The sequence below is a fragment of the Gorilla gorilla genome, chromosome 4, assembly GCF_029281585.2.
Source record: "Gorilla gorilla gorilla isolate KB3781 chromosome 4, NHGRI_mGorGor1-v2.1_pri, whole genome shotgun sequence".
Lineage (NCBI taxonomy): Eukaryota > Metazoa > Chordata > Mammalia > Primates > Hominidae > Gorilla > Gorilla gorilla.
In genome coordinates, this window is record NC_073228.2 from 94,395,797 (window position 1) to 94,411,155 (window position 15,359).

The 15,359-nt window shown below is 35.3% G+C and overlaps 1 long non-coding RNA gene across 1 annotated transcript in view; it reads right to left on the minus strand.

Moving 5' to 3' along the window:
• Positions 1 to 15,359, minus strand: part of LOC134758459 (uncharacterized) — a 138,974-nt gene that overhangs the window by 111,252 nt on the left and 12,363 nt on the right. The window lies entirely within an intron of this gene.

A 15,359-nucleotide genomic window follows, 5' to 3' on the forward strand; every position in this document is an offset into this window, starting at 1 on the left:
TATATATATATATACACACTCTTATATATGAGAATATATAATGAGAGAATGTGTACATATGTGCATGTGTGTGTGTGTGTGTATATATATATATATATACATATGTATGCATGTATATGTATAGGAATAGAGGGAAAGAATTACGTCTAAGCACCTGAGCAGCCGTTTGGCTGAAGAGGACTACAGCCAGTGTGGCTTCCTGAACTTAAGATCATACACTTAATCAGTGCCTGGCTTAACCCTTAATAAGTCAAATCTTTATTGATTTGCAGCCTCACTATCTCAGAGTGTGCTGTGAGTGGATACAGTAGCTGGCAAGTGGAAGAACTAAGAGTGGAAAAGGTGGCTTCACTGGGAAACAGGTCACCACGGAGCTTTCCTCATCATGGTGCATACAAGGGAGTATACCCCTTCAGGAAAGCAACAGTAGCAAAACAGAGAAGAGTAGCATAATGCATTCAATATGATCGGACAAAGAAAAATAAGTCCGCAACAAATAAGAACACATAACTCATGAACCTGACTAGCACAGAACAAAGAAATAATTTAACCACAGTAAGTCTAGCAGATCAATATAAGCAATCAACATTTAGACTAAAATGGGTATTTTTCACACTGGTTTATGCAGTTTGACTGATTTCACAATCTAAATCAATTGGTTTAAGCAGATTGATCAATTTCACCACCTTAATTCTTTCCAAATGGATGTAGCTTAAGAATACTATAAGAATATTAAAAATTATGTACACACGGTCATTTCATAGATAACTGAATGAAAATGAAATTTCTACCCTAAGATAGAATGATTAAAATCATGTGGGTAGTGGCAGAAATTGTGTACATAAAGACTGCTCTAAACATATGATACCTTAGCTGCGTATCTGGTTCTTTAAAGCTGTCCCCAGGCAACCTTACTGTAGAAAGTTTAGGGGCAAGTTATCAGTGACACATGGAGGGTTTTCTGGGCTAGGAAGGGACTTTCAGGCCACAGTGTTCTCACAAGTTCTAAGAAGTCATTCACAGTGAGAGGGACCACATTCGAAGAGGATTGACAGTTTAGACTGAAAACAGCTTTCAAAGAGACTAATCTTATAAAGTATTGCAAATGAATAAGGGCAACAGGAGTAGGTGTTCACCTGCCAGTCTCCGCCGTGCAAGATGAGAGCCTGTCTGTACGCACACATGCGCTGACTTAAAAAAAAAATCATATAAAAAACAACATCTTTGCTACGGAGTCGTTTTTAACAAGTATTACAGAAAGAGCACCAGCTACCAAAAAGAGTTGCCAGGGCCAGAAGGAGCCATCAATCGAAACAGTTTACATTTCAAAGTTTTTCCAAGAAGAGTGAAAACGTCTCCTCTCCTTGATGGAAAACGGAGGAGCTGTAGTAAAGAATTTATTTGCTGCCTTCCCAGTCAAGTTTCTTTCTCTAGAGTGGCCCTTTAACCCTTAGGTTGAGGCCAACAGGTAGAGATAAAAAGGAATGTTTGCATCTTCTGCTTGTGCTCTGAGCAGCTTACTAGGCTGTAGAGTCAGGATAAAAAATCCTCTTTCTTTTGTGAGTTTCATTGTTCAGAAATGAGTCTTTTTGCTCTTGGGCACTACTGGAGATAAACAGGTCATCTTGACTTTTACACTCTGTACTTCCTGACATCACTAACAATTATACACATCAGTCTTGGAATGTGTTTTTCTCCTCAAAATATTTCAGGAATTGACTCTTTCTTTTCTCCGCTTCATTTACAACCTAGGAAATTAATGCTAACCATGCTACATTTTAACCAGAGTGTATATTTGTTTATCTCTTTTAAAATTTTTTATTTGAAAGAAAAAAATTTGGCCCTAGGTGAAAAAGCATTTCTTAAAATCAGGAACAATTTTCTATAAGATGTATAATCCAGATGTATACTTTTGTTTTTAGCTTTTAATTTTCTGCTTAATTTTTGCCTTATTTCTAAACACCAAATTTGATTTCCTGAATCCATTAGGATAAATTCTACATACCTCATTCTTACTTCTAGAAGCATGTCAAATGGAAGCACTAATCTAAGAAAAAAATTTGATTTCACAATTAAGACTTGGGAAAGAAAACAACAACAGACACTGGGACCCCTTTGTCATGAACTTGTCCCATAAAAATAGTTATTTGTGCTTCTCCCTCCCCTTACTCCAATAATCCCATCACTGGATTCTTTGTTACCCCATCTCTTTGACCAGCAGGCAGTTTGTAGAACCATAATGAAGACTCCGCATCCCTGATGATCATTTTTTCAGATTGCAATGTGACTAGAAAAGGAAAAAAATGAAAGGACCCCCTTCTATTTTTGCACACACATATAAATGCTGTTCATTACGGTTACAAAAATTACAGTCACTTTCTTAGATTGATTTATTGATATAAATGACATGATATCACTGAAAAAATATTGCCAATTTACATATTAACATCCTTTATAAATACCATTGGTTCTCAATGAACTCCTTCTGACCTCGTGGTCTGAGACTGTCGTTATGTGATGTACATAATTCTCTCAACACTGATCCATTACTTCTACTCAGTGTTGGGGGTTAGGCCAATAGTGTAAAGTCAAAGATAATTAGCAGCCCTATCAATAACCAGTTACAGAATTTCTGCCTAAGTGACAGGCCAGAAAAGCCAAAAAAGGAGGTAGCAATATAAAGTAGAAGGGAAGTGCAGATATATTTTGTGGTTCAAGCAGCTGCTATGGACTATCAGCATCACCAGGAGACCTCATTGCATTAGCATAAATTCAAATGACAAATGCACAGTGCTATTCAGAGACTCATTAATTTGCAATGGGTGCAGTGCTCATGACATATTAGTGCAAAATTCAAATGTCTTTGTAGCAATGTGAATTTAGTTGTGAGACCAAAGTCGCTAAAATGAAAATGTGTGGTTTTTTTAGCAGTTTATTAAATTATGAACTGTGATGACTATATCCGTGCATCTTTTTAAGCAGATGAGGTCCAGCGTGCTCCAGCGGCAAATCGCATGGTTTGTGTTGATATTTTCCTGTCAGACAATTTCCCAAGCAGCAGATAAGATACCAGACTGTCTGCCTTGCTCCGCTGCATGCGGACTGAGAGCTCCCCCTTCTGGACAAATGACATTGCCACTCTAAAAGAAAACCCAGCCATTTTTTGTCTTGTTTTCATATTTTTAAAAGGTTTTCAGGCAAAGAATTTCGGTGTCCACCTAAAGCCAAAAGAAAACAATTTGCAATTATTTATCATAAGTGACAGTACATGATAACTGTCTTCAAAATACTGAAGAGTCACCCTCAATTGAAATGCATCATATAATTTTATATGAAGCTTCTTCAAGACCTCACTTGCAAATATATTTTTTAAAATAGCTGCCTGATTTATATAAACCAAGAATATAAGCTACAAAAATAATAAAAACTATCATATTCATATTGCTTCCACAATATCATAAACAAGCTTACAATTGCTAGCATTCTATTGTATAAGAAAAAAGCAAGAACATACACGGCTAGAGGCTTTTAAACAAAGCAACCAAGCGTATATTGTATTCAACTCCATTGAATGAAATTATGAACAGACCCAGACAAGGAAAGTCAGATCATACCCATGTCACATGTGTGTGGTGTGTTGTGTGTGCATTTTTCTCTTTAACATCAGGAATCTTCTGTCCAGTTACTTCACGTTAGTCAAAGCAGATTTATCATTGGTGTGTCTTTTAAAAATTGGCATGTTTTTTACATTAAAATAATGACTCAGATTAGTACAATAATAGGATGAAGAAGGTTAATTTGTCTGCAGTATTAACATTACAAAAATACACAAGATGTCAACACCTGCACTTCTCAGTACCCAGGGTTCATAGCCACTTAGAGTAGACCTGCATCCCAGTTTATATGATCTAAATATTCATGTTCACATCTAATACTAACAAAAACATACATATAGCATTTTTCAGTAAAGCTATAGCTTCCCAAACCATGTAACATACCTCTGAATGAATTGAAAAACATGTTGCATTTTGAAAGTTACTTTTAGGAGAATAGAAAATCTTACAGTAAAAGATTTGCCCTTTGGCCATTTGAGCCAACTAATCTCCATCAGAGTACTAGAAGTGTGTTTCAGCAGATCTTTAGTAAAATTTATGTTTATCATTTTTTAACTTTAAATATGTTACTGAATGTAAAAAGGGGTCACATCACTCTATTACTGCTTATAGACTTAATTACATACTTTCTGAGCATTATTTCAGCTTATGATGAATTTGGGAGGAAGGTCTTCTAATGAAAGTTGTGTACTTTTGAATTACACTTTATAATATCATTGATGCTTTATATCATCTTCAGCAATTAAAAGTAAGATCATTGTTATCTATTCTACTTATTTGCAATTGAAGTGGTCTTGAGTTATTTAGCAGACTCATTTTATTTTACAGTAACAGCTACAAGGAAGACACAGAATTAATGAGGATTGAGAAGGATCACTGTACTGTACATTAAACATGTGGAAGTTGTATATAACTGAGCAATATCAGATTTATCACTGTAGCCAGATGTCTAGGTATTGTTTTTCCCTAATGAATTTTCTTTCACCAAGTAATTAGAATCCCAGATTTATAGAATGTTAGAACTGGAAGAGCCATTGTTGATCATCTCCCACTTTATGGATGGGAGAACCAAAGGTTCAGAAAAGTTAAATGAATTTACCAAGACCTAATGGTTAGAAAATGGCAGAACTGAAACAAGAACCCTGCTCTTTAGACATCCTTTCCCAAACTTGAGCTCACAAGCCCAGACAGCCTGTAAAAACACAGATTGCTGAGCATATTTCCAGGGTTCCTGATTCTGTAGGGCTGTGGTAGGCCCTACTGATTTGCATTTTTATCAAGTTCTAGGCAATGTTATGCTTGCTTGTCCAGGGACCATGCTTTGAGAACTATCGGTCTCTAAACCAGTTTTTGAAAAAACTGCTGGCATTTTATTTCTAATAGCTTTTCTCTTGATGAAGAAAGCAAACTCAGGCTAATACTTGCCACATTACTTTGTTGTCATCTCTCTAATAGAGGGTTCGGGTAATACATTATGAAAAGTCTTGAAGTTTGCAGAAAAACAGTAACAAAAAGGCACCCTGATTAAGGCATCTGGGGGCACTAAAAATAAAATAATGTCTGAGCTTCAGTTTTTTTAAATTATAACAGAGTGTAGTTAGAAGCCAAATATAGGAAAGATGGCCTTGTTTTCTGGTCCCTTCCCCCACTAGCCAACAACATTTAGACAACATAGAAGTTCACCCTTTTAGTCTCTAAAATAAAATAGCATTCACAGACTTAATTAATCAAGGTACAATTCATCATTGCCTATATAGTATTCACAAATTTACATACTAAGAGCCAGAAAGAAAGAGCCCCTGTGTAAATGAACTTGAACTCATCCGTGCCTGAATCACCGACTCAGAAGAACAGGAGCATGTTCAAGAGGAACTTCGCCAGGGCACGTGCTGGTTCTTAAGCCCACAACACAGAATTCAACAAACCTGTTCAGCAGTCTGGTCTCACAGTTGTAATATAATTTCATTTTTTCCTGGTTCGAAGAATGACCGTGATGAAGATAATCATCAAAATACAAATATACATATACATATTTAATTTTTTAAAAATAGTATCAATTTGGAAAATGAAAATGACTGATGGTGAAAAAAGATTTTAATTATATACATAAACCTTGATGTTCTTGTGTTTTTTCTCCCATTTTTATTGAAGTACAGTATAATTACTTCTTTTTACATAAGACTTTAAGGTAAATTATCTTTTGTCAGTTTTCTAGAAAAATTTGATTTCATGTTATGGCTTGATCTCAATTGATGCTGTCAATTAAATGGCATTTTTCCGAACATTAAGGGTGCCTTCCCCTAAGTAACATCCCTGTTTTGGGGTTGTTTTGCTAAGTTATTACATTAAAATCTGATTCAACATATTATTTAAACTTTCACAGAAGATAATCTTTTCATTTAAAAATAATTTTCAAATATAAATGGTTTCCAAGCAGATTTTACTGTGCTTTTGCCTTATACTTATTTTTCTACCATTATCCCTGTTTTTCAGAAAAGCCAACCCAATCACAGAAAAACTAACATAGGTTTTGCTGTGATTGCAGGTGCATCCAGTGTGTTCCTGGGCTTACTTCATGCCTAAACCAACATTTTGTGTTCACTGTTATTTCTTCTAGGCCCTCCATTAATAGCCTCCTAATCCCAACATCTTTTGCCACTCTAGGTGCTTCCTTTCTCATTTCTTTTTCAGGTTCTGCCTACCAAAACCCTTTAATGGCTTGACATTTCTGAATTGTAGCAAAAAAAATGTATTTCGCTCTGTGTAAATTAAACTGAGTTATTTAGTGTTTTAATCATAATTTTTAAAAAATTATGAGTGGCAAACAGGGAATTAGTTTGTTCAGAACAAAAGCCTATGATAACATCATTCTTTTTTCAGGACAATAGAATACTATTTATTAAAAAAAGAAAACACCTAAATTCTGTCCTTTAAAAACAGTGTTAAGTGTGATCAAATATTGTGACTCAGAGGTTACCTGACAAAAAAAAGAAACGTATTATTATGTAAACAGCTAAAAACTAACCTCCTGTGAATACTAAAGCAAATAAATTATAATCTATTATTTGAGGTTTTCTGTTCTACAACTGCATTTTTATTTATACCTTTTCATTTCAAATGTATGTGCATAAAGTATTTTTATCCCTCAGTAAAAATAAAGCTAGATATTTTCCGGTAAACAGGTAAAACAGCAACTCTGTTTTACCTGTTTCTAAAATCTTCTCTCTGATATTTTCATCACGGGTATCTTACATAGACTCTAGAAATGCAAAGGCAATACAAATGGTACGTAAGAACCTCCATTAATCTTTGTTTCAAGGAGAATGTGAACATTCTCTATACAATTTAATATTCCGTGTCCACCCACAAAATTCTGCAGAGAAGTGTGTGTGTGTGTGTGTGTGTGTGTGTGTGTGTGTGAGAGAGAGAGAGAGAGAGGGAGAGAATCGGTAAGTTTGATTTTAGTAGGAAATTAGTAAAATATGCATATTACAAATAAAGAGAGTACAAGTCCCCATCTGCCATTTACAGTAAGATTTTATATTTCAGAGCTTAATAATGAACCTCCCTGGGGAAAATTTAATAAAGCAGGTGCCCTGGTATTGCCAGCAGTTGGATTTTTCTGCATCTCTTATTTTCTTACTCCCCAGGGGGGAAAAAGTCTCAGTAAGATTTGTGAGCCTGTATCAAAGATAAATCTAGTATAGTCTGGACTATACACCACCCAAACTGATCCAGATCTCCCACCCAACCCACTGTTCGTTACTGTTTATAAAGTGCAACATGCCCTGTGAAATGGTAGGTTGGAGCATTCTCTATCTGTCCTTACCACAAGAAGTACAAAACCAGTTTAGAGTAACTGGAAATTGCAGTTTCAAATTTAAAGATACACCAGTTATGTATAGGGTGGGTTAGGGATGGGGGTAGTTCTTAACTGTTCTTTTCTCCTACAGAACACTGAGCGTCTAAAACATGTTCAATCCTGTTAATGCTTGTCAAAAATTTCACAGTTCAGCTTTGTTCAGATTTTTTACTGACTATGAAAAATCAATTTGGTGGGATTCAGATTCATAAAGATGGAAGAGCTGCAAGAGACCTTAAATAACCTTGTTCTACCAAGTCTATAGGTAAAAACTTGAGTCCCAAGGAAATTAAGGGACTTGCTCAAGGTTTCACATGTCCAGATTGGAACTCAAGTCTGCAGGCGTCCAGTCTATCATCCTTCCCACTGCTCATTTCATCTATTATTATACTTTAGTAATTAAACAATTTAGAGAAGCTATACAATGTGATTTCACAATTAACATAAAGCAGTCATATTATATCCAGGGTTGTGTAGAATTTCATCTGTGCAAAATTTCACTTGGTATTTAGTCATTACACTCAAATAGTATCATTATCTTTCAATTACAGAGATCAATTTTAGTTCATTAGCAAAATAAAATGCTTGCAGAAGGTCCACACAAATTCTTCAAAGCTGCAATCTTCTAAATGTCAGAATTGAAACACATTTTATAAAAAAAAACAAAATGTGACAAAAGTACTTGAGGTTAAACCACAGCTGTGCAAGACTCAGTGCCCTGCGTGATCATAAATCTGCTAAAAAGGCATAATTCGAAGTTCTGTAAAGGAAAATGTGTGCCATTGCCAACTAATAATATTGCCATTTCCCCCATTTCTTGGATTTTGCAGCTTTTCAAGAAAGATTTGGGTCATAGGATATTGTGACACGAATAAAGTATTATGAGTACAGATTCAACCTAAGATGACCTAGAGGCTGCATAAAGGGAAGATTAGATTAATGTTTAAGCCTTGCAAGAGGATTACTATCTATAGGCAAAAACAATGGCCCAAACAATATAGCTATTAGAAATGATGGTAACCTTATCAGGCTTTCTAAACTGAGAGCCTTAATTGCTATCCAGACAAACCCCAGTCAGCTAAGCAGAGCTACCAGCAAAGGGGCAATATTATCAAGTTTAAGTTGATGCTAATATCCTTTTGATAAATCTGTGTTGATATAACTTGGGAGAAGTTATTTACAAAATATATATAAAGTTGTTGCTCCTTAATATGTTTAATTATTGTGAGGTTATCATACTAGAGTTTCTAAGATTATATCGATATTTCAGCTTTAACTTGTTAGAATATGTAAACCAAAACTACAGCCTTTGTTTTTCCAACATATTTTTATACTATTGTACTTTTTTCTAAAGAAGGAAGTGATGATTTGCTCATACTATGATGTGGCCACACTGATATCACAGCTAATGATCCTTGTGGCACAAATCAAGTTTGCAATAAATGAGATTCTTTTTCTACTAATATGGTCAGAAATTTAAAACCCAAAAAGATGAAAGGTTTTCAATTTTACCTTTGTACATAACCCTTTTCAACATAAGTAAACTCTTCATAAATTTTGTTATGAAATGTAAATAATACATAGTCTTCTTTGTGATTACTTGTTTCATGGAACCCAAACCCTAAAATTCTCAATTACTAGAAATTCAAGAAGTTTATCATGTTAAACAGTTTACTAATACAGTAGAAAGATTAGAAATATCATTTTGTGCCATACCAACCAAGGGTAGTGGTATTCAGCCAGCCTGGATGGTAAGTAAAGCAGGCAAGCAAGTAAATAGAAATTAGGGGTGCACTGAGAGTTGTCCCATAAACATAAGTGAAGGCCAAGGAATAAGTCAAGAGAACAGAAATGGCCCTTTTTAAAAAATGGATCATGTTAGGCACAGTGGTTCATGCCTGTAATCCCAATGCTTTGGAGACTGAGGCAGGAGGATCACTTGAAGCCATGAGTTCAAGACCAGCCTGGGCAACATAGCAAGACCCTGTCTCTACAAAAAAAAATTTAATTAGCCAGGCATGGTGTTGCACACCTATAGTCCTAGCTAATAGGGAGGTTGAGATGAGATCACTTGAGCCCATGAGTTCAGGGCTGCAGTGAGCTATATGATCATGCCACTGTATTCCAGCCTGGATGGCAGAGTAAGACCTAATTTCTTTTATTTCTTTTAAAAAAAAAATGAAGCCTGGTCTAGCAACTAAACTCCTGAGGGAAAAATTAAATATTCTCGTTTAATGGGAGGGAAAGACGGACAGGTAATTGTGAGATTATCAATAAGTGTGCACTGAAAGAGCATTGTACCCAGCAATCAAGTCTCCAAGGAAAAGAACTGTGTGTGTGTGTGTGTGATTGAAAGGGCAGGGGGAGGCACTGAGGAATATCCAGAGCTATGCCTGCCTTTGAGAGATTGAAGTCATCCTGTTTTGAAGGACCACTTGAGTGAGCCCCAGGAAAGTTTTCTGCTGCATAGACTAACAGATGGAGGAAGGCCAGAGCTCAATAACAGCAGAACACATCAGTGAAAAGCAAACTAACTGATGGCAGTCCAGTCACAAAGCTGACACAAGGCTCATCTGTGCTTGGAAGTACTGTTGGAGAAGGGCTTCCTCTGGGTTTGTAAAATCCCTTAAATTCTTAGACAATCTTGGAAACAGACTGGCCCCCTAAGTATGCAATACTATACTTCTGGCCAGCATGGCATGTGGAGGCTTAAGCCAATCCTACTTTAACCAAGCAAAGGAAAAACTGTGTGACTCTCCTTACATGCAGAGCCTGGGGACTGCTTTATCCCAATTACATAAATACTTTGTTGTGTTGTTGTCTCTTCTGTTTTAAAAATACCACTACTGAAGGTAACTGCTACCTGTGCAGATGAAATGTACAATAAAATGTACAACGAAAACCCCATTGTACAGCTCTCAATCCATTTTACATTTTTACCTGCACACCTAGTCATTTGGATTATGATATTTACAACTAAATGCTTTATACAAAAAAAAACCCTAGTATTGCTGATACTCTTGATCGTACACTTTATTTCATAAACAAATCCATGATATTAGGAATGCTGATGGTGAAATTGTCCTCAATGTTGCTATTATTTAGAAATTTTCAGCAACGTCCTATCGTTTCATGATATGTTTCTCAATGTCCTGCGTTGTTCACTTATATTCATCTTTTACAAAGAAAACAGAATTAAGGGAAATGCTTAGAGATATATAGGTTGTCTTAATTTAGCTCACAGATTTTTTAAAAATTCAAGCCTGGGGTTTAGAAAACAGAAATAACTAGGAATGAAGCTCTCCATCAACAAAAACTTGGAGTGAAAAATAACAGGCTATCTTGAATAGCTTGGATATTCCATTTAAGGCCAAGAGCCTAGGAAAAAAAAACTCCTTTTAAAATTATTCCAGTTTTTGATTTCTCAAATGACACATTTATGTACTTGCATTAAACAGCAAACATTACAAAGAACTCTAAATTATCAGTTGGTCACCCTAATGAAAATCCAAATCAGTTCCCAAGGGTAAGCACTGTTACCAGTTACTGGTGTATTCGTCTAAACTATTTCCTATATACTTATAAAGATACATAGAATAAGTGCATAGTTGCCTTTATATATACAATTAGTACATGAAAATATGGTATTATTTGTTTGGTTTTACATGAACAGAGAGAAGATATCTTTTAATTCTAAGAGTACATAAATTAATTATACTGAGAAAAATAAAACATTTTTTGCAATTATTGGCCTAGAAACTAGCACTGAATTTTGCTTCTGAAATAGCATATTAGCAGGAGCCTCTTCTACCTGAGGAAAAATCTGCTTTAATAGCCCTTTCATATCCCTCATAGCCCAGTGACAGACAGCATATATTTAGCTTCACTCTCTTCTGCAAAACTGAAATGTTCTGCTCAGATTTTGTTATAAAACTTGTACCTGATGAACCTCAAGGCAAGGTGTGGAATCACATACCATTTTTGTCCAGCAACCCACTTTACTCATCTTTTATTGTCATTGCTTATTAAATTTGCAACACACACACATATATTCATACACACATAGAGAAAATTAAACCCTACACTTCTTCCCTTGAGAGGGGAAAGGAAAGAAAAACAGGAAAGTCAATATTCAATATTTGCTGTGGTTAAGTATATATATATGTATATATGTATATGTTTATATATATATGTTTCCCCTTGGAGGTTGCTGGATAGAGGATGGGTTTACAAAAAGTTTAAATAAATGATGAGTTGCTCTAAGACCTCCAGAGACTTCACATTTTTTAACTCTAATATTTGGGGGCTGTTCGATTTGATGTTTGATTTGAAATGAAAAGGTTTAAATAAATGCTTGGAAAGTATACTGGATGGCAGTATTTAGCAATCTTGTTTTCTTTACATAATGTAACACACTAATGGACTACATTTTTCTTTGCTTTCTGCTGTTAACTTTGAAAATAAGCAAGTTACTATCCAAATCAGAGCCAAAAACACCACAGGGTTTCTGGCTGCGAAGGGACACTTCATGCACAAATGTGGGAAAGGAAAAAGTTGATAAACAGCCAGTTGGGAAGTGTGAAGAGATTATTTTTATTTCATGGTGTTTTCAGTGTGTAGTATCTCAGATGTTCAAAAATATATCACTATGCCTGAAAGTTTACAATTCCCATGGTAGATATTATCTGATGTAGTAGCAGATGAAATACTTATAATGGGGACACTCTCCCTCAACCTCTCCCTCTCTTTTTTCTCTCCACTCCAAATCTAACACAGTTAAAATGAAGCTTCATGGAAGTCAAGCTTAGGCACACTGGGATTTTAATGAATGGGTCCATGAGATGCAGCTCTTAAAAACAGATGCTGTCCCTCTGCTGCTGTTCTGTCTTCTTGGTTATTTTTATTTCTTTCCCAGTCAAAGAGGCTGGTACGTCAGGATGATTTTCCTTTGCTAACCATCCTTTTTCCAACATTTAACACCAAAGTATTACGTTCAGACCTCAAGGTTTACAATGATAGTGTTTGAACAAAACTGGTGGGAAAAAAACTTGAACAAATTACAATTTGCATTCTATTGTTGATTCTGTAGAATTTTAAAATGTATATATAAACATACATAGGAGAGTAAACACACACATACAATCAGACCACACTGGGTCTCTAAAATAATCAAGATTAATTATCTGATCAAAGTGCCAACCTATAACCTTTCTGTGAGGTTTCTAGTGCATGTTGCACATTTTCTTTTACATGAAACATTGCCTGCACTAGTCTTGCTCATTAGTTCATTCCTCTCATTGTCATTGCCTCTGATTATTTTATTAATTATGATCTTGACTTTTAATTAATATTTATAGATCATGCCAGTTTTATAACACAGGAAACGTTTGAAATTAAATAAAGAAAAATTGGAATCTCTTTAATTTAATCAATAAAGGTGTATCACTTGGGAGCATAAATGGGAAGTTAATTTGTTTCACAAAATAAATGTCACAATAATGGAAAGACAAAAATTTTAAATAAAATTCTCTGAATAGAGGATAAAGTAAAGAATATTTTCCTCTGATGTCCTGTAATAAATGAGCATGGAAATATAATCAATTGACCCGGGTATAATCATGATTATAAATTGTCTTTTTTAATGTGCTCCAATATTAGGTATATATGCATCCGCCAAAAAAGCTATTTAAATTAAGCAAAGAAATTTATCATATACAAGCTAAAAAGTATACACATGTATAGAATGTTTTCTGTTGATAAGTAATAAATCTGTGGAATGAACATTCCAAAAGGCAGAGAATTTTTGTGAAACTAGGAAACAATTAAAAACCACCATTTAACATAATGGGTGGCAATTGCATGGATAACTCCCCCAGGTATTCCATGCCCACTCATTAGTTGAAAAGCAAAAAAAAAACCACCCAGGATACATCTTGTTTCTTGGACCCTTCATCCAAAAGAAACCAAAGCAAATTACAGTATTTCCAATTTAATTTGGAAGCTAGTCAACCCTCTGTTTAAACTTCTGAAATAATATTGGTAAAATAGTCAGAATCACAGACTCCTATCTGCTAGCTTTCCAATGACATGTGGTTCTTCTGTTCCTATGCAAAGAAGGGATTTATTTCTAGTAAATAAACTATTTCGTGGGAAAAAATAAACACAATTTCGTAAAGATAGGAATATTGCATCGTAGGAGACAAAGAAAAAAGCAGTGTGTTTATATCATATATTTTAAAGTAGTTTCTTTTTAAATTAGCAATTTCATATCAAAAACAGGAAAATAACACATTCATAAGATATGGAAAAATCAGCTTCTGAGGAATAGTAGTGTTTGGCAAATACAGAATAAAAAATACTGTAATGTCTGCTTTTGTAAATGTTGAAGATTAGTAAACTCAAGATAAACTTCAGAAATGAGAGAGACTCAGTAGCACTAAGAGAAATATAGGACCCAGAGAAAAATCTTAACAAAAATTCCTGCCCATTTTCCTTCTTAGTTTTACTGAATAAACAAATCCATTGGTGGAGTAAGGAGCTGGATGTTAATGCTTCCTCCTTTAGTCTGCCTAGTTTAGGAGTAGGCAAACAAGTGTTAGAAAATCTCTGAGCCTCAACCTTTTAAGGAAATGGTTCTCAGCATCAATAAAACACCCACAACTGCCTCTCTTTCATGACCTCCTTGAGAATACCCTTAAAGGTATCCTGCTCATAAAACTAATTCCATGGTTCCTCAAAAAGTTTAACATATGACCCAGCAATTGCAGTCCTAGGGATATGTCCCGAAGAATTGAAGACAGGATTTGAAACAAAAATTTTTACATGAATGTTCATAACAGCACTATTCAAAAGTGTCAAAAGGTGGAAACAACCCAAATACCCATCAACAGATGAATGGATAAACAAAATGTGGTATATCCATACAATTATTCACCTGTAGAAAGTAATGAAATATTGATAAACAACGTGGATGAACTCTGAAAGCATTATGCTAAGGGAAGAAGTCAGACACAAAGGCCACATATTGAATGATTTCTTTCATATGATATACACAGAATAGGCAAATCTACAGAGACAGCAAACAGTTCAGTGGTTGCCAGGGGCTAAGGAGAGGAGGGAACTAGGGAGTGATTGCTTAATGGATATGAGGTTTCCTTTTAAGTTAATAAAAATTTTCTGGGCTGGGCACCATGGCTCATGCCTATATAATCCCAGCACTTTAGGAGGCCAAAGTGGGAGGATTGCTTGAGCCCAGAAGTTTGAGACCAACCTACAAAAATTTTAAAATGTAACCAGGCCTGGTGGCACCAAAATGTGGTATGTGGTCAACTGGTGGTACATGAAACCACTTTAAGTGGTAAACAGCAAACATTAATTTTTTTTATCTATCATGTCAAATTTGTAATTTTGGAAGTGAAAAATATTTGTTTTAAAATTAATTTACTTAGGTAAAAGTTTTAATTGACTTAAAGAAAACAATTAAGCGGGCCAGGTGTGGTGGTTCATGCCCATAATCCCAGCACTTTAAGAGGCTGAGGTGGGAGGATTATTTGGACCCAGGAGTTCAAGGCCAGCCTGGGCAATATAGCAAGACCCCATTCCACAAAAATAAAAATAAAAAAATAGCCAGGTGTGGAGGCATGCACCTGTAGTCCCAGCTACTTGGGAAGTGAGGAGAGAGGATTGTTTGAGCCCAGAAGTTCAAGAATGTAGTAAACCATGATTGTGCCATTGCATTGCAGCCTGGGTGACAGAGTGCGACCGTGTCTCAAAAAAAAAAAAAAAGTTCTGTACCAACATCGGTACTGATGGTTGCACAGCATTGTGCATGTACTAAAAGCCACTGAATTGTATGCTTTATAATGGTTAAAATGGTGAATTTT